This window comes from Callorhinus ursinus, unplaced genomic scaffold (genome assembly GCF_003265705.2).
Source record: "Callorhinus ursinus isolate GAN/ISIS: 27379988/994484 unplaced genomic scaffold, GSC_fseal_2.0 scaffold14, whole genome shotgun sequence".
Lineage (NCBI taxonomy): Eukaryota > Metazoa > Chordata > Mammalia > Carnivora > Otariidae > Callorhinus > Callorhinus ursinus.
In genome coordinates, this window is record NW_027397076.1 from 16514185 (window position 1) to 16528788 (window position 14604).

Genomic DNA, 14604 nt, shown 5'->3' on the forward strand with positions numbered 1-14604 from the left:
AGCAACAATAATAATAATAAATTGTGGCTATTGTCCACAGAAACTTGCTTTTCTAAGGCACTTTTGATAATTACCTGTCAATGTTTCAGTTTCCACGCCCGCTCCTTGAATTGATGGAGTCTATTTATATCAAATAAAATTCTTGTATTTTCCTCTTGAAGTGCATTCCATTCCCAGACATGACTAGGGCAGAAGTTATTTTATTTTTCCAAAAGGAGAAAGTGGCCTTGTTGAGTTTGACACATGTAAGCAGTGCTTTCTGGTTGAAGGCAAGCCAAACAAAGAGACAAATAAACATCAGCCTTAGTCGGGAGGCAAAAGGAGAGAACTCTAGCCTGGATGGTTTGGGGGCAAGTTGTGTCCCATCCCCAGCAGAGTGGCACTCAGCTCTCTCTCTGAGCTTGTCCCGCTCCAGTGATGTCTAACTCCTTGTCTCTTGTCAGGTGGTGTGTGGAAGCTTAAATGCAAAGTCAGCACAAGGAACAACAGGGGGGCCCAGAAGAATGGAGCCCATAAAAATCTGTTAGGCATGTAGGAACTTCAGGGATAATAGTTTGTCTTTATTTAAAGAATGTCTTAAGATGAGGGACTGAATTTAATAAAACCACATGCATTTAGGGATGCCTGGGTGGCTCAGTTGGTTAAGTGTCTACCTTCGGCTCAGGTCATGATGCCGGAGTCCTGGGATCAAGTCCTGAAACCGGGCTCCCTGCTCCACAGGGAGCCTGCTTCTCCCTCTGTCTGCCTCTCCCCCTACTTGTGTGCTCACGCTCTCTCTTTCTCTCTCTCTCTGACAAATAAATAAAATCTTTAAAAAAAAAAAAACTACATGCATTTAAAGATAACGAATGTCCCATTGATTCAGTTCTTTTTTATAGTCTTTCTTCAAGTCACAGAAGGCGGGGGATGGCTGCACAGGACGAAGCAGCAGGGAACTCCCGTATTGCCATTAGAGGAGAAAGTGCCCGATCGGGAGATTTGGGTCCTGGCAGTGGTTGTGTTACTGTGTGATTCGGGACAACTAGTCTGTCTGCTCTGGGCCTAAAATTCCTTATTTGTTCAGTGAGAAAGTTGGGCCAGATCCTATCCAGCTTTAAAGTTTATTTTTTAAAACTTTAGTATCCTTCCTTTTCAGACACAGTGTCTGACACAAAAGTGGGGATCGGCCAGGGTTTATGAAATAATATTCTCTTAGACGTAATTGACCTGTGCAGTTCTTGGGCTCAGTCTGTTAGTGATGGTCTTTCAGAACAAGGGTTATCCAGTAAATTTGGCACATTCCCCAAATGCTCATTTTCCTCTTTCTTACTATGTGTGGGAGGCAGCCTCTGAGATGGGGTCCCGAGACCGCCACCTCCTTGTATTCACGTCCTCGTGTAACCCCTTCCTCTTGAGTGTAGACTGGACATACTGACTCACTTCTAACAGGCAGAAAATAGCAGGAGTGATGGGTTGTCACTTCTGAGATTAGGTTGCTAAAACCTGTGATTCTGTTCTCTCTCTCTTTCAGAGCCCTTGCTCTGGGGGAAGCCAGCTGCTGTGTTCCGAGCTCCCAATGGAGAGACCCACACAGCACAGAAGTGATGTCTCCAGACAGCATCCAGTGGAGACTTGTGGCTCCCGCAGTCGTACCACTGAGCTCGGGAGTGGCTCCTTCCCTCGTTGAGCCTTCAGATGACTGCTGCCCTGGTGAACACTTCAGCTGTAGCCTCCTGGGGGACTCTGAGCCATACCCAGATTTCTGACTCACAGAAACTGAGGCAGGGGCGCTTGAGGGGCTCAGTTGGTGAAACATCTGCCTTCAGCTCAGGTCATGATCCCAGAGTCCTGGGGTCCAGCCCCACATTGGGCTCCCTGCTCTGTGGGGAGTTAGCTTCTCCCTCCCCCTCTGCTGCTCCTCCTGCTTGTGCTCTCTCTCTCTCAAAGAAATGAATACATAAAATCTTTGAAAAAAAGAACTGTGAGATAATACGTGTTGTTTTAAACTGGTAAGTTTTGGGGTAGTTTGTCACATGGTATATTAGATGACCAATTATGTTACAAAAAGAATCTAAGTCTATCAGATAATTTGAGATACAATCTAAATAAAAGATATGACAAATATGCCAATAACTAGTATGCATAGTTGTAATAGTAACAATAACCAATTCCCACCTAGAGCTTATAATGTGCTCCAAACTGATAGGTATGTATATACGCTAATATATACATATAATATATATATAATACATATAATTATATATATAATAATACATATTACATCACATCCATATTAACCCATTCATTCCTCACAACCACACTGTAAAGTACATGACATGACTGTCCCCATTTTACAGATGAAGAAGTGGATTGACAGGAATGTTAAGTAAACTGTCCAAGGTCACACAGCTTGTAAAGGCAGTAAATGGGAGACCAAAAGTATAAACTCAATTTTCCAGATGGCTCACTCGTTACCGCTGTGCTGTAGTGTACCCATAAATGAGATTAGGGGAGTATCACAAAATGATGAGAGGTTCAAAGGTATGATTACAACCAACGTAAAGGGTAAGAATGGGACTTTACAGAGGATGTGAATTGTGACATGGGAGGGATTAAACACAGTGAGAGAGAAGCATGATACAAAGAGTTCCCTGTTGCCATGGATTGAATGTTTGTGTTCTCTCAAAATCCATTTTACATTTTACTAATATTTTGCTAATTGTATGCAGCTATCACTAAAATTGCTGCTGATGTTCATTTGTCCCGTTGATAATCATTTCATTATTTACTTGCGCCAGCAAGGTGGACACATTGCATTCTATTCGGTTCAACTTGACCCAGCATGGATGTGAAGTCAGGCTGCAGGGTGGGAGTCGGCGGCAGCTTCCCATTTTCTAGCTGGATGTGGGCTGCCTCCTAGAGAGGTTTCCAGGCTCCCGTTCTACAACCTGGAATCCCAGGAGTTCGACTCAGATGCAGAGTCTCATTTTCAGAAGTGTCACATCTGTATAACTATACAGCTGGGGCTATCAGTAGCTCAGGTAAGTCAAATAAGTTTGTGCCTCTGCACAAATGTAAACTTGCTCCCTTTCCCCAGGCTCCCATCATCTATCTTATAACCATTCTGTGGCTTCTGGCTCTTTCTCAAGCCTCCTCTCCTATTGCATCTCATGCTTGGCAGCCGTTTCACTCTGTCCTACGTCTGTGAGCCTTCTGTGGGGACAGAAGGCTTAGCTATGCAGTGGAGAAGGGCGGGAACTTCAGCCGCAGGTGACCTGTTCCTGTCCCATCAGAAACCAGGCAACTACCACGCCTGTCTCATCTCCCGGCCCTCCTCCCCGCCTCTGATTTTTCTCTCCATACAGTGGACAGAGCTTTCACTGGAAACAATTAACTTGGTATTTTTTAAATCTAAGAACAAGGTAAGAATAGGTTTAAAAAAAAAAAAGACAAGCTCAACAGTGCATGCAGTGAAAAGTTTCTGTATTTGGTCAGCTCTCTGGTTTCCAAGGACCTCTTCCTATAAGCAACCACATTTACTGGTGTATTGTATATTTTTCAGACATAGTCTATGTATATACATGGATGTATCAGATATATACACACATATTTTTGATGAAATCTTTCTCCTATACAAGAATGTTTTTAATATGTAAGTTTGATCATCACAAAAAAACAGAAACTCTCCATTAACCTTTGGAACAGACCTCAAATTTTCAACATGGCCCTCAAGGCCCCACCTGACCTCTACAGCATTGTCTCCCTCACACCAATCTCCTCTTCATTTTTCCCATGGGACTTAGATCCTCCAACATCTAATCTAACCAACTAAGGTTCTCCACACCTGTTTCTATCTTTGATTAGAATAGCTCTCTGTCTAGAATTGAAATTGTTGCTGCCTCCTCCATGTTTAGCCCACCTATGTTTAGTGGTCATGTGATTTGGATGGAATGGACCCACCCCTAAGGTCCAAGGTTACACAAATCCCATTCTCCTTACCAAAATGATCGGTGTGGATAACCAAGACTTAAGTCAGACAGAGGCATCCACTAGTTAGAAGGATTGATTTGGGGTTGCCTAATCAGCATAAAGAAGAGAACTCTTTCTGTGACTGTGAGCAAATAAACTGTCATTGGTAGACATTGTCATGACAGAAACTAAGTGACTAAAATGAACATGTAAAATTTGGTAGGACAGTGAGACTCTTAGAGAAATGAAAACCAGATCTTGATCAAACTGTGCCTGAAGCTATACCAATAAATAACTTTTAGTGTTTTAAGCAAATTTGCAGTGGGTTTTATTTGACTTGCAGGCAGCTTAAAGCATCCTGATACCCCTGCTCCTTCCCTGCACTGATCTTCCTATATCTGGCTTACTCTTATCTAGTCTCCAAGCCTCTTAACTGTTCCCTCTTCAGAGAGGCTTTTTCTGACTTTCCCAGACTAGGCTGCGTCTTCCTTTTATCTGTTTTCCTTGCACTGAGGCCTTTTCCTTCTGCATACTTGTCACAATTGTAATGAAAGATGATTTTTAAGTATTTCTCTCCCCCAGAGGACTGTAAATTAAATGAAGTCAGGGCTCTATCTGTCTGGTTCACTGCTCTAGCCTCAGGTTCTAGCATGCACCTCACACTTATTGATGACTCAATAATTATTTGTTGGATGTAAAACTGAATGAATGGTAGAATTTATTATAGATAAGTGGTTCATTCCCAATGATTTTTAAATCAAAGTTATTAGTATTCTCACAGACTGAACTACAGCTTTTATTTTTTTATTTTTTTTTTAAAGATTTTATTTATTTATTTGAGAGAGAGAGAGAGAGAGAGAAACAGCATGAGAGGGGAGAAGGTCAGAGGGAGAAGCAGGCTCCCCGCTGAGCCGGGAGCCCGATGCGGGACTCGATTCCGGGACTCCGGGATCATGACCTGAGCCGAAGGCAGTCGCTTAACCAACTGAGCCACCCAGGCGCCCCTGAACTACAGCTTTTAATCTCTGGTCAAACTTGGGCAAAATATTCTAAGTCCCCAGGATATTTTACTAGCTGTCATCCAATTCCATCCCTGCATCTTTGGGGAGGATGGTTGTTAAGAGCCCCACTCCAATGTAGGTAAGATCAGAAACCTGGATCTTCCACATACTGGGTTTCTGGTCTTGGACAAGTTATAGAACCTCTTTCAGCCTCAGTTTATCTGTAAAATGAGGGTTATAATGGTACGCACCTCCCAGGGTCACTGCAGGGATTAATTGATGTAATGCATGCAATGCACCCATTTCAATAATACGGACTGGCATACAGTATTTTCCATCACATAGTAAATACATATAAACATATTACATGACACATGGAGGTACTCGCTATTATTGTTATTATTTAGAGATGGACCTCAATTTCTAGGACTGCACGTGGAGATTTCTCTTTACTCCAGCACTTTGAGGGTCTTTACTTATGAATGATTTGACAGACATAGGATTGGCCAGATGCTGGATTTTTTATGATTGCTGCTTGATTCAGATTCTTGTTTAACCCTGTGATTTTGAACAGCTATTGTTCTTTGAGAAAGAAAATGGATTTGAAGGAGTATTTATATTGATTTATTGTTGGTTGTCATTGAAATGTAAATAGCCCTGAATGTGCCACTCACTGGGACAGGGCAGTGCTTTTCATAATGGACAAAATAGCCTTGTTTCACTTTAATAACCTGCTTGTGGTCAAACCAGTCACGGGATTCCTTAAACACAGCAGAATGCCTGCTATTGTCATTTGCATATCAATGAGCAGACATCTCTCTGCTGTCACTATTACAGGGCACTGCCATTTCCTTAACTTGGGGACACTACCGAGGAGTTGGAACGCACCAGGCAATTCTCTATCTCTACCGTACAGACACCCGGGCCCACAGCTGCTGAGACAGTGATGCGACTTATATGTGGTGTATTTGTAGAAGTTGTAGGGTTAGAATAGATCGCCCACCCTCAATATCTTGTAGACATATAGGTGTCTATTTCCTTTACAGACGTTATGCTGCGAATAATCATTTTGTGTTTTCAAAACTGGGTGCACTAGATGAGGGAAGCTTGCATAAGAATAACAAGGAAATAATAACATTTTACGCAGGACACTGACTCTACAATTCGGAGGGGGAAAAAACCCAAACTTGTTTCCTTTGCTTATCGCCCCCTTCCTCCTTCTGTATTTCCCCAGAGTTGGAAAGAGCCCATCCATTTCACTGATTTGGAAATAAAACAGGCATGTTAATCTCTTGCCTTCAAGGGCCACTGAGGGCATTGAGGTGGGTCACAGTTCATGATTCTAGATGGGTGCCCAGAGCAGCCCGGGAAGTGAGCACTGCTAATTCCAGGGCTGTGTCTCACCCTATGCTACAAGCCTAAGCATAAGGCTTTTCATAAGCTTTTGAGGTGACCTTCATCGTGGTTGGGGCACGGATTTATCACTCAGACCCGTTCAGAGGGAACGCAGAGCCTGATGTCCAGTGTCCCCGTCACCTTTGCCACCAGTCATGGTTGTATTCCACCCTGTGAAAGAATCAAGTAAGGCAAATATCCACGTGTCAGTAGATTTTGTTTTTAACTGAAAACTGGTTATCAATATACTAGAAAAATGTGGGGAACACACACACACACACACACACACACACACACGAAATAACAATAATCATACTTTTTATCTGCTTGACACCGTTCCAGACTCTCTTTGGGGATGAATTCATCTAACTCCTTTCCTCAGCGACATGAGACAAATACCACTATTCTCCATTTCTTCTGTTGAGCCACTGAGGCAGGAGAGGGCCAGGACTTCGTCAATTTAATCAGGAATATAAATGCAAATGCACGGCTCTATCTCTTACACACACGGATCTATACCGACTGGAGGTACTCTGAGCTTACCTACTGGGTTTCCTCTCCTTGTACCAGAGCTCAGCATCCTTCCAGCCCCTGACCCCACAGTCCGCTGCCTCGGCTGCCCGCTTTCCTTTCCAATGTCCTATTTCTTTAAACACTAGCCAGGGCTCGTTAGCAGATGGACAATCTGAAGACGGACTTTGCAACCACGTACAGAGGGAGCAAATGAGTTAATATGTTCCAGATACTTTTATATTTTTGGCATAGACTCTAACCAATGTAATCACAGCTTATTATACTTCTTGGGTAACAATTGTCCTTTTATTCATTCAGTAAGCATCGAGTGGCTCTGATGGCCCGGGCACGGCTCTAGCCTACGTTAGTATCTGTGACAGGAGCATTTTTGGAAATGCAATGCTCCATTCATCCGAGTGACTTTAATGGTGGGAGCCCTCGGCCGCTTGGCAGGCAGGCTTTTTGGCTCCCCTGAAGTCACGTTAACTCAATGGCCATTGACTCTGCTTATCTGAAGGGCTGGTCTCACTGGCACCACATTTGAAAAAAGTGACAGAGTTTGATTCCATTGTGGAAAAAAAAAAAGAAAAGAAAATGGCTTGTCTGGGGTTAGAGGAATTCTTTCAGTATGGAGGGTGCCATTTTCTGACCTGGGACATAAAATAATATGAAATGCAACTTAGCAAACATGAAATTCGGCTTCAAAAGAGAAGTTTGCATTAGTTTCCATGATGGGATTGGGATAATATCTTCATGATTTTCTTTTTTGGGGGGTTAGTTTGTTTAAATAACTGGGTTATCTTTTGCCCATGTCTAGGCCATTCTAGAGACTGTTTCTTTGATGAGATCTTGCCACTGCTGCACTGTTTTGTTATAATTATTCATGTTTTCTAATAAAACCACTTTTTTTATTTCATACATGATGACCATCATCTGTAAACACTTTGTTGAGAACCCTTCCTGACTCTAGAACAGCCAATTTATGGTGACATGAGCAAGTCAGTGGACCCAGAGTTCCAACAGGCAGGATTTTTAGATCTAATGAAGACTCTGTCAGGCCTGATTTGGATCTAGATAATTAGGGTCGGATTGAATTTGCCATCTTCAAAGCACTATGAGGTCTTTGGGGCCAGTAAACTACTCCCTGTATTTTTCTGCACAGAAACAAGGGTGAGGTCGAGTTATCAGAGCATTTGTGTGTCACACATTGTCAGGAGTCGCGCACTTGGTGGATGACTTGCTAGGTCATCTTAGATAGGCTGTTTAATCTTTTTGTGTTTTCGTTTCTCCATCTGCCAAGGCGTGATAACACATGCTGGGCTTCTAAGAAAAGTGCTATTAGGAAGGTTAGGGTAGGTGTGCTGCTGGAGAGGCTTTTGCAAAAACCTTTACATCACTATTTGCTAGAGAGATTGCAATCTGGAGCAACTTGACGGCAGGGGCGTTTGAGCCAAAGTCCTCGCCAGGGAAATATCAGAGCTAAGGGAAGGGAGGGTCATCCCTCATATTTCATGCATTTGGAGGTGGCTTCTGACATGGGATGGTGCTGGAGTTTCCCCATGGGAAAAACTGAAATCATGAGAAGGTCATTCAAAAGTCCAAATTAAACTTACCCACAATTTTTAAAAAGGCAAATTCTTATGAGCTCAGCTCCAGATGATAAATTACCAATAACACCTTTGGTAGTTGTGTTCTGCCGCTTTGGGGGGACTTTGGTGCTGAACACAGCCCTGTACCTGCTTTGCACATGACCCTAACATTGGCAAGAGTATTGTCAGTCCTTGAAAATGTGGAGGTTGGCACCCTCTGATTTTGTTGTCCTCTGTGATGATCTAGATTGCCTGACATCTCCCAGACCAGATACATTTTTATAAACACACACAGACCCAATCAATATTTACTTTCAGATGATTAAAGCTATTTTAGTAAATACCTTAATAAGACCCCAGGAAGAAAATATATCTGAATTCAGAGAACAGCCTTGCTTCCCTACTAACTTCCAGTTCCTGGATGTTAAAACACGGGTTTGAATCTCTTCAGACTTATGAACCAGACTCACTGGAACCCCTTATTGATGGCCACCTCCTTGCTTATTTACTTGCCTTTCCCCTCCCTCCTCCACCCTATTGAAACTGCTAGAAGGAGACCTGTTGCTTTCAGCTGTGTGAATTTCCCACTGGCAGGCCCCCAATGCTCAGATCATCCTAATTCCCCAAAGGGAACCACCAGGCGCTCAGTCGGTGACCAAGGTGCAGTGTGCTGTGGGGATCAGCCTGGGCTTGCCCACATGTCCTTGCAAAAATGTAAGCAAGAGGCACTCGCTGCAACTGGGCCCCAGAGTGAGGGGCAGGTCTCTGTCAGTCAGAACCCCAGACAAAGGCAGGAAGTGATGCTCCTTCCCCCCACAGCTAGCTGGTGCCTCTAGGAGATGGGCTCTCTCACTGAACAGTTCCAGGGCGTTAAGCTGTAGTGCCTGAATAATAAGGGTTCTACTGGGCGAAAAGCCACCTTCCAAGGGCTTGGCAATTTGTCAGTCTGGGTTACTCCACACTTTAAAAATTCTCAGCAACTTCATATCCTGCAGCATCATGGGGAAATAGTTATGTGGTTAAACTTGAAAGCAACAGTTACATTGACTGGGTATCATTTGTAACAGCCAAAACCTGGAATGGACCTACCTGTCCAATAAGAAGGATTTGGTTAAATGAATCATGATATCTGCTTACAAGTAGATTGTCTCTTTCTCTGCCACATATATCTATTCCCACCATTTAAAATGAGGGTATAAAACAATGGGTTTCTTATTTTAGATTGTAGATATCCTGAAGAGCTTGATGGAAGCTAGCAGCCATCCCCCCAGAAAAATACTTACAGGCTCAACCTTTTCATGCAATATCAGGAGATTTCAACATAAACTTGTCTCCCATTCAAAGGTGAAGGACACAATACAATAAACAGTAGAAATAATATTTAACAGTTCTGGTGTAGGGAATAGTGGAAGGAGCAGGTTCTAAAAGACTAAAATCTCATTTTTGTTTAACATTTTTTGTTGTTTGTTTTGTTTTGTTTGGGAAGGACAAAGTTTTTCTTGACTCTCTTAAGATCCTTGGCTGGGTCTGAAAATTAAATTGACATAGACAGATTACCAGGGGAAAAGTACATACATTTATTTAATGTAAGTTTTACGTGGCATGAGTGACTTCTAAAGGAAATGAACAGCCAAAGAAACAATTAGACCGAGTATTTTATGCTAAGTTTGGTGAACAGTGCATATTTGCAGAGTAGTAGGATAAGTTAAGAAGTATGAGGTAGGTGTAGTAAACTGGGGAAACGTTGCAAAGCCTGTTTGTTGGGATTTTTCTTGGTGTCCCCTTTGTCTCCTGAGATAAGGTACTCCTTTCCTCTGGGTGTAGGGAGGGCACCTCTCACATGAGGATTTTATGGCCTGTTTCAGGGGAAAAAAAAGGGTGCAGGGCAAAAAGTCAGAGTGACTCTCCTGCTTCTGCTGTTTTCTCAGATTTCTTCAGCTTGAAATATTCAATTTGCCAGGATGCCATATTTTGGGGTAGCGCGTTTGGATCCCCATCATAGGTAACTGAACTTGAAGATGCTGACAATAGCTTCTCTGGGGGATGATATTATAGTCTCTCTCTGTGCTTATTTGTATCTTCCAACTTTTTCTATAACTATATACAAATTTCGTTTATAAGAAGAAATATGTCATCCAAGTTTGTTTAAATTAAAAAAAAAAGCTGTAATCAGTTTTGGCAAGTGTGTTAGGACCCCAAGGACATTTTTAGCACACCTCTTTGTTTAGTAAATGATGAAATACTAGGATGAAGGAATGCTGGGATGAAGGGACACTATTTCTGAGTGAGATTTAATTAGGGCCAAATAAAGAGGTACTATATTGACAAACTTCTTTAACATGAAGTACACAGATAAAACATTTTAAGATTTAAATGAATCAGAGCCGATTAAAAAAATGCCAGAATCACACATGGTGACCAAGAAAAGCCAGTCCCTAGGTAAACTTTAGCTTCACATCAACAGCGTTTCCTCTCTGGAATGGCCTGTAGGGTACCTCTGTCAGTTCAATGTCTTGAGAGATTATGAGTCTGACATTCCTATTTCGTTCACCTTAGGAGGCATCTGGGAGAACTTGTTCTACCTTTGCAGACCTCGCTGTCTCAATTAGAAGGTGAAGTTTGCATATCTTCTATTTTGTTAAAGACTGAAAGAATGAAGGAGCACAGAGGGGGAGAGGGGCAGAGGAGAGGGAGAAGCAGATTCCCCGCTGAGCAGGGAGTCTGACACAGGGCTGGATCCCAGGACCCTGAGATCATGACCTGAGCCAAAGGCTGGAAGGCAGACACTTAACGGACTGAGCCACCCAGGCGCCCCAAAGTTTGCCTATCTTCTATTCATTGGCAAGTGTCTTTAAGGAAAGAGAAATTCATTAGGGGGCTGCAGAGATATCTACTCAGCATCCATGCCCCCTTTCTTGGGTAGCAGTCACCTTCATCTCTGTGTGGGGAAGCCCCTTCTCCCACTCTCAGTTGCCATGGCTTCTGCGAGGCAGGCATCACCCTGCAGCTCCAGGATGAACACGTGATTCAGACCTGCTCAATTTGGAGTGTTCTCTCTCTCTGAGGCCACAGGGAGTGGTCCCATAATGGGCATAAAGATCCCATCAATGGGATACAAAGAGGGAGCCCTTGATAGAGATTTCTCCAACCAAGATTTCTCAGCTGGAAGAACGTAAGCCTGTAATTGTTGTGGAGGGGGCCTGCGGAAGAATGAAAGCAAACAGCACAGCAGAACCCCAAGAGGGGAGAAGGCAGAAGGGGGTTGGGCTTGGGCATCATCAAGTCCTGAGGCCTCAGCTGAGCCCCCAGATTCACAGGTGCCAGAACCAAACTTGTCGCTGGAGTTTTCAACTGTGTGGGACAATCATTTTCTTTGTTTGTTTAAGCCAGTTTGGGTTGGGTTTGTTTCACTTACAACCAACTGGGTCCTGACTGATATACTGGTTTAAGAAGAACACTTACTGAGCCCTTGTGAAGTCACAGACCCCGTGTAAATCCTGTATGTGCATTCTCTTATTTAATTCCTACATTAGTTCTTTTGGGGGCACCTGGGTGGCTCAGTCGGTTAAGTGTCTGCCTTCGGCTCAGGTTATGATCCCAGGGTCCTAGATTCGAGTCCCGCCTCGGGCTGCCTGCTCCACGTGGAGCCTGCTTCTCCCCCACTTCTCTCTCTCTCTCTCCCTCTCTGTTTCTCATGAATAAAATAAAAATAAAATCTTAAAGAAATTTTTTTAAAATAATAATTCTTACATTCATTCTTTTTAAGAAAGGAAACTGAGACTCAGAAAAGGTAAGTAACCTGCATAAGATCCCTCAGCAAGTATAATAAATCTATATTCAAACCCAGATATACCTAAAACCCTATGCTCTTAATTAGCTTACTACCAATGGAGCAGTGGTACTTGAAGAAAGTTAGGCCTGACAGCTGGTGGATGGTTCATTTTTAACTACAACTTACAGAGGGATACACTGAGGATAATAAGTGAGTATTTAGGAAGCATGGCCAAATTTAGAGGTTAAACTTTTTTCACTTTCAGTTTCCTTGTCAGTGCTCCCCCTGTTATTATTTTGTTTTGTTTTCTGACAACCCAGCAGTGTTGAATGGAAGAAGCTCAACCGTGTATATTTTATAGTCGAAGAGTCTGGGGAAGACGAGCTGACCTGGTCCGGACACTGCAACTTCTCTGGGGCTTGCTTCGGCTGCAAGCCAGTGGACCTGGAGAAAAACCAGGGGTCCTTTAAGAATCAAGGAGGAGGGGCGCCTGGGTGGCTCAGTTGGTTAAGCGTCTGCCTTTGGCTCTGGTCATGATCCCGGAGTCCTGGGATCAAATCCCACTTCAGGCTCCTTGCTCGGGTGGGGAGTCTGCTTCTCCCCCACCTGCTCCCCCACCTCCCCTCTCTGCTCCTGCTCTCTCTCTCTCTCTCTCTCTCTCTCTCTCGCAGACAAATAAATAAGTAAAATCTTTAAAGAAAAAAAAAAGAATCAAGAAGGAGCCACAGGCTACTTTGGTGATATGTTGTTATAAACCAGAGTGGGCTCTCTTTTCATGAATAAAATAAAAACAAGGAGATTTATCAGTTCTGCGTCGCTCCATTCTCAGGAGAGTTCTTTCTTAGAGTTTGAAGAAAACAAGGTAAACACAGGCCTGGGAAGCCCCGAGCCCCGTTTGGACTCTGGCTCTGAGGTTCACGTTGTACTCATAACATCCTGTTCTTCTCTGCTGCCTGTGATGTGGTAGATAGCAGCCCCTCTACAGGCTCTTAACAGCTGAGTTCATTTTTCGTAAAGATACTGTCCTGTAAGGCTGCGGAAATGGGCCACTCCTGCTCCCCCTTTGTCACTCTTACGGTTAAGGATGGGTACTCCCAGTTGCTTTGAGAATGCACTTTCCCTGGGCTCTAAAATTAGGTCTTTAATTCCTTTGGGATATTTGGCAAACATAAATTTACTGGAAGCCCAGAGGGTATTAGTGAGTGGGGGAAAAAAGTCTCAAAAAAAAAAAAGTCATTTGTTTCACATCGGAGCATTCTGCTCTGGAACCTTGCGGCTATGGTCAGGGAAGGAAGGGTAGCTGTGGGGAAAGGTGTGATGGTAACCTGATACTGAGGAAAAACAGTGTAAGTGAAGTCATCCGCAGTGCTAGGGACTGGGAACGATGACTTCTCATCCACCCCTTCCGGAGGGGCCTGGAGGGCTGAGAGATGCCTTTTTTGTACGATATGTTTATCAGCTTCCAGTGAATTTGTGTCTAAAGATCGCACCTACAACAAAAACACACATGGAATAAAAAATAACATGTCACTTCTGTGGTCAGGGAGCTGACCCCAAATTAGTTCATTGCACTTGGGATTCTGAAGGCACAACGAAAATAGCAGTGACTTCTGTTGCTCGACTACAAGAAAGGTGCTTCTCTTCTGTCTTCGCCACTGCGTTGCCATCCAGGAGACAAACAACAGCAGCGGTTGTGGGGGGGGGGTGTTTTGAATGGCTTTCCTTAGAGAGAAAATGTGCATCCTGGGATTGTGCTTCTTATCCGGCAGTTTTACAACGTGCCTTGGCCCTGGAATCACGAAGGTGTTTTCAAAAGGTTAGACAGATCCTTTATCAAACCCACACCTACCAACTAAAAATGCACAGGAACGAGCCCTGGTCATCTATAATTTTTATCTAGGTGATTCTTATCATCAACCAGGGAACCACCCCTCTGGTCTTCCTTAATTAGGACAAATTCATCAGAGTCGCAACTCACTATCTGAGATCTGTAGACATGACTGGCAGGGACGGGTCAGCCTTTGATTAGGGGCAAAATGCAGGGACAGAAGGTGGAGATTAGCAGGACGTGGCAGAAGCAAGACCAGGATGGCAGGTGGCAAAGAGGCATTCTACAGGAAGACCCCGTGTGGGCTGAAGGGGATTCTTGGTATGGTTCTCTGAGGACTTTCGAAGACTGGTTTGAACAGAGAGTGGCAAAGCCCACTAGGCCTCTTCCAAGTGAAAACACAAATCTTGCCTCTGTCTATAGTGTCCACCATTTTTATGCTATTCTTCAAAGTCAGAAATCAAAGATATTTATTAGAACCCCATTCCTTTCAAACAGAGACATGAAAGAGAGGAGATCTAAACACAGACACTCAATGTAACATGCATATAGGTGGTA

The 14604-nt window shown here is 43.5% G+C and overlaps 1 long non-coding RNA gene across 1 annotated transcript in view; it reads left to right on the plus strand.

Annotated features, from left to right (window-relative positions):
* Window positions 1-14604, plus strand: part of LOC141374088 (uncharacterized) — a 51192-nt gene that overhangs the window by 20435 nt on the left and 16153 nt on the right. Inside the window, exons 2-3 of the long non-coding RNA XR_012380655.1 lie at window positions 1511-1988; window positions 2778-3020. This is a non-coding gene — a long non-coding RNA (uncharacterized lncRNA). The remainder of the gene's footprint in view (window positions 1-1510; window positions 1989-2777; window positions 3021-14604) is intronic.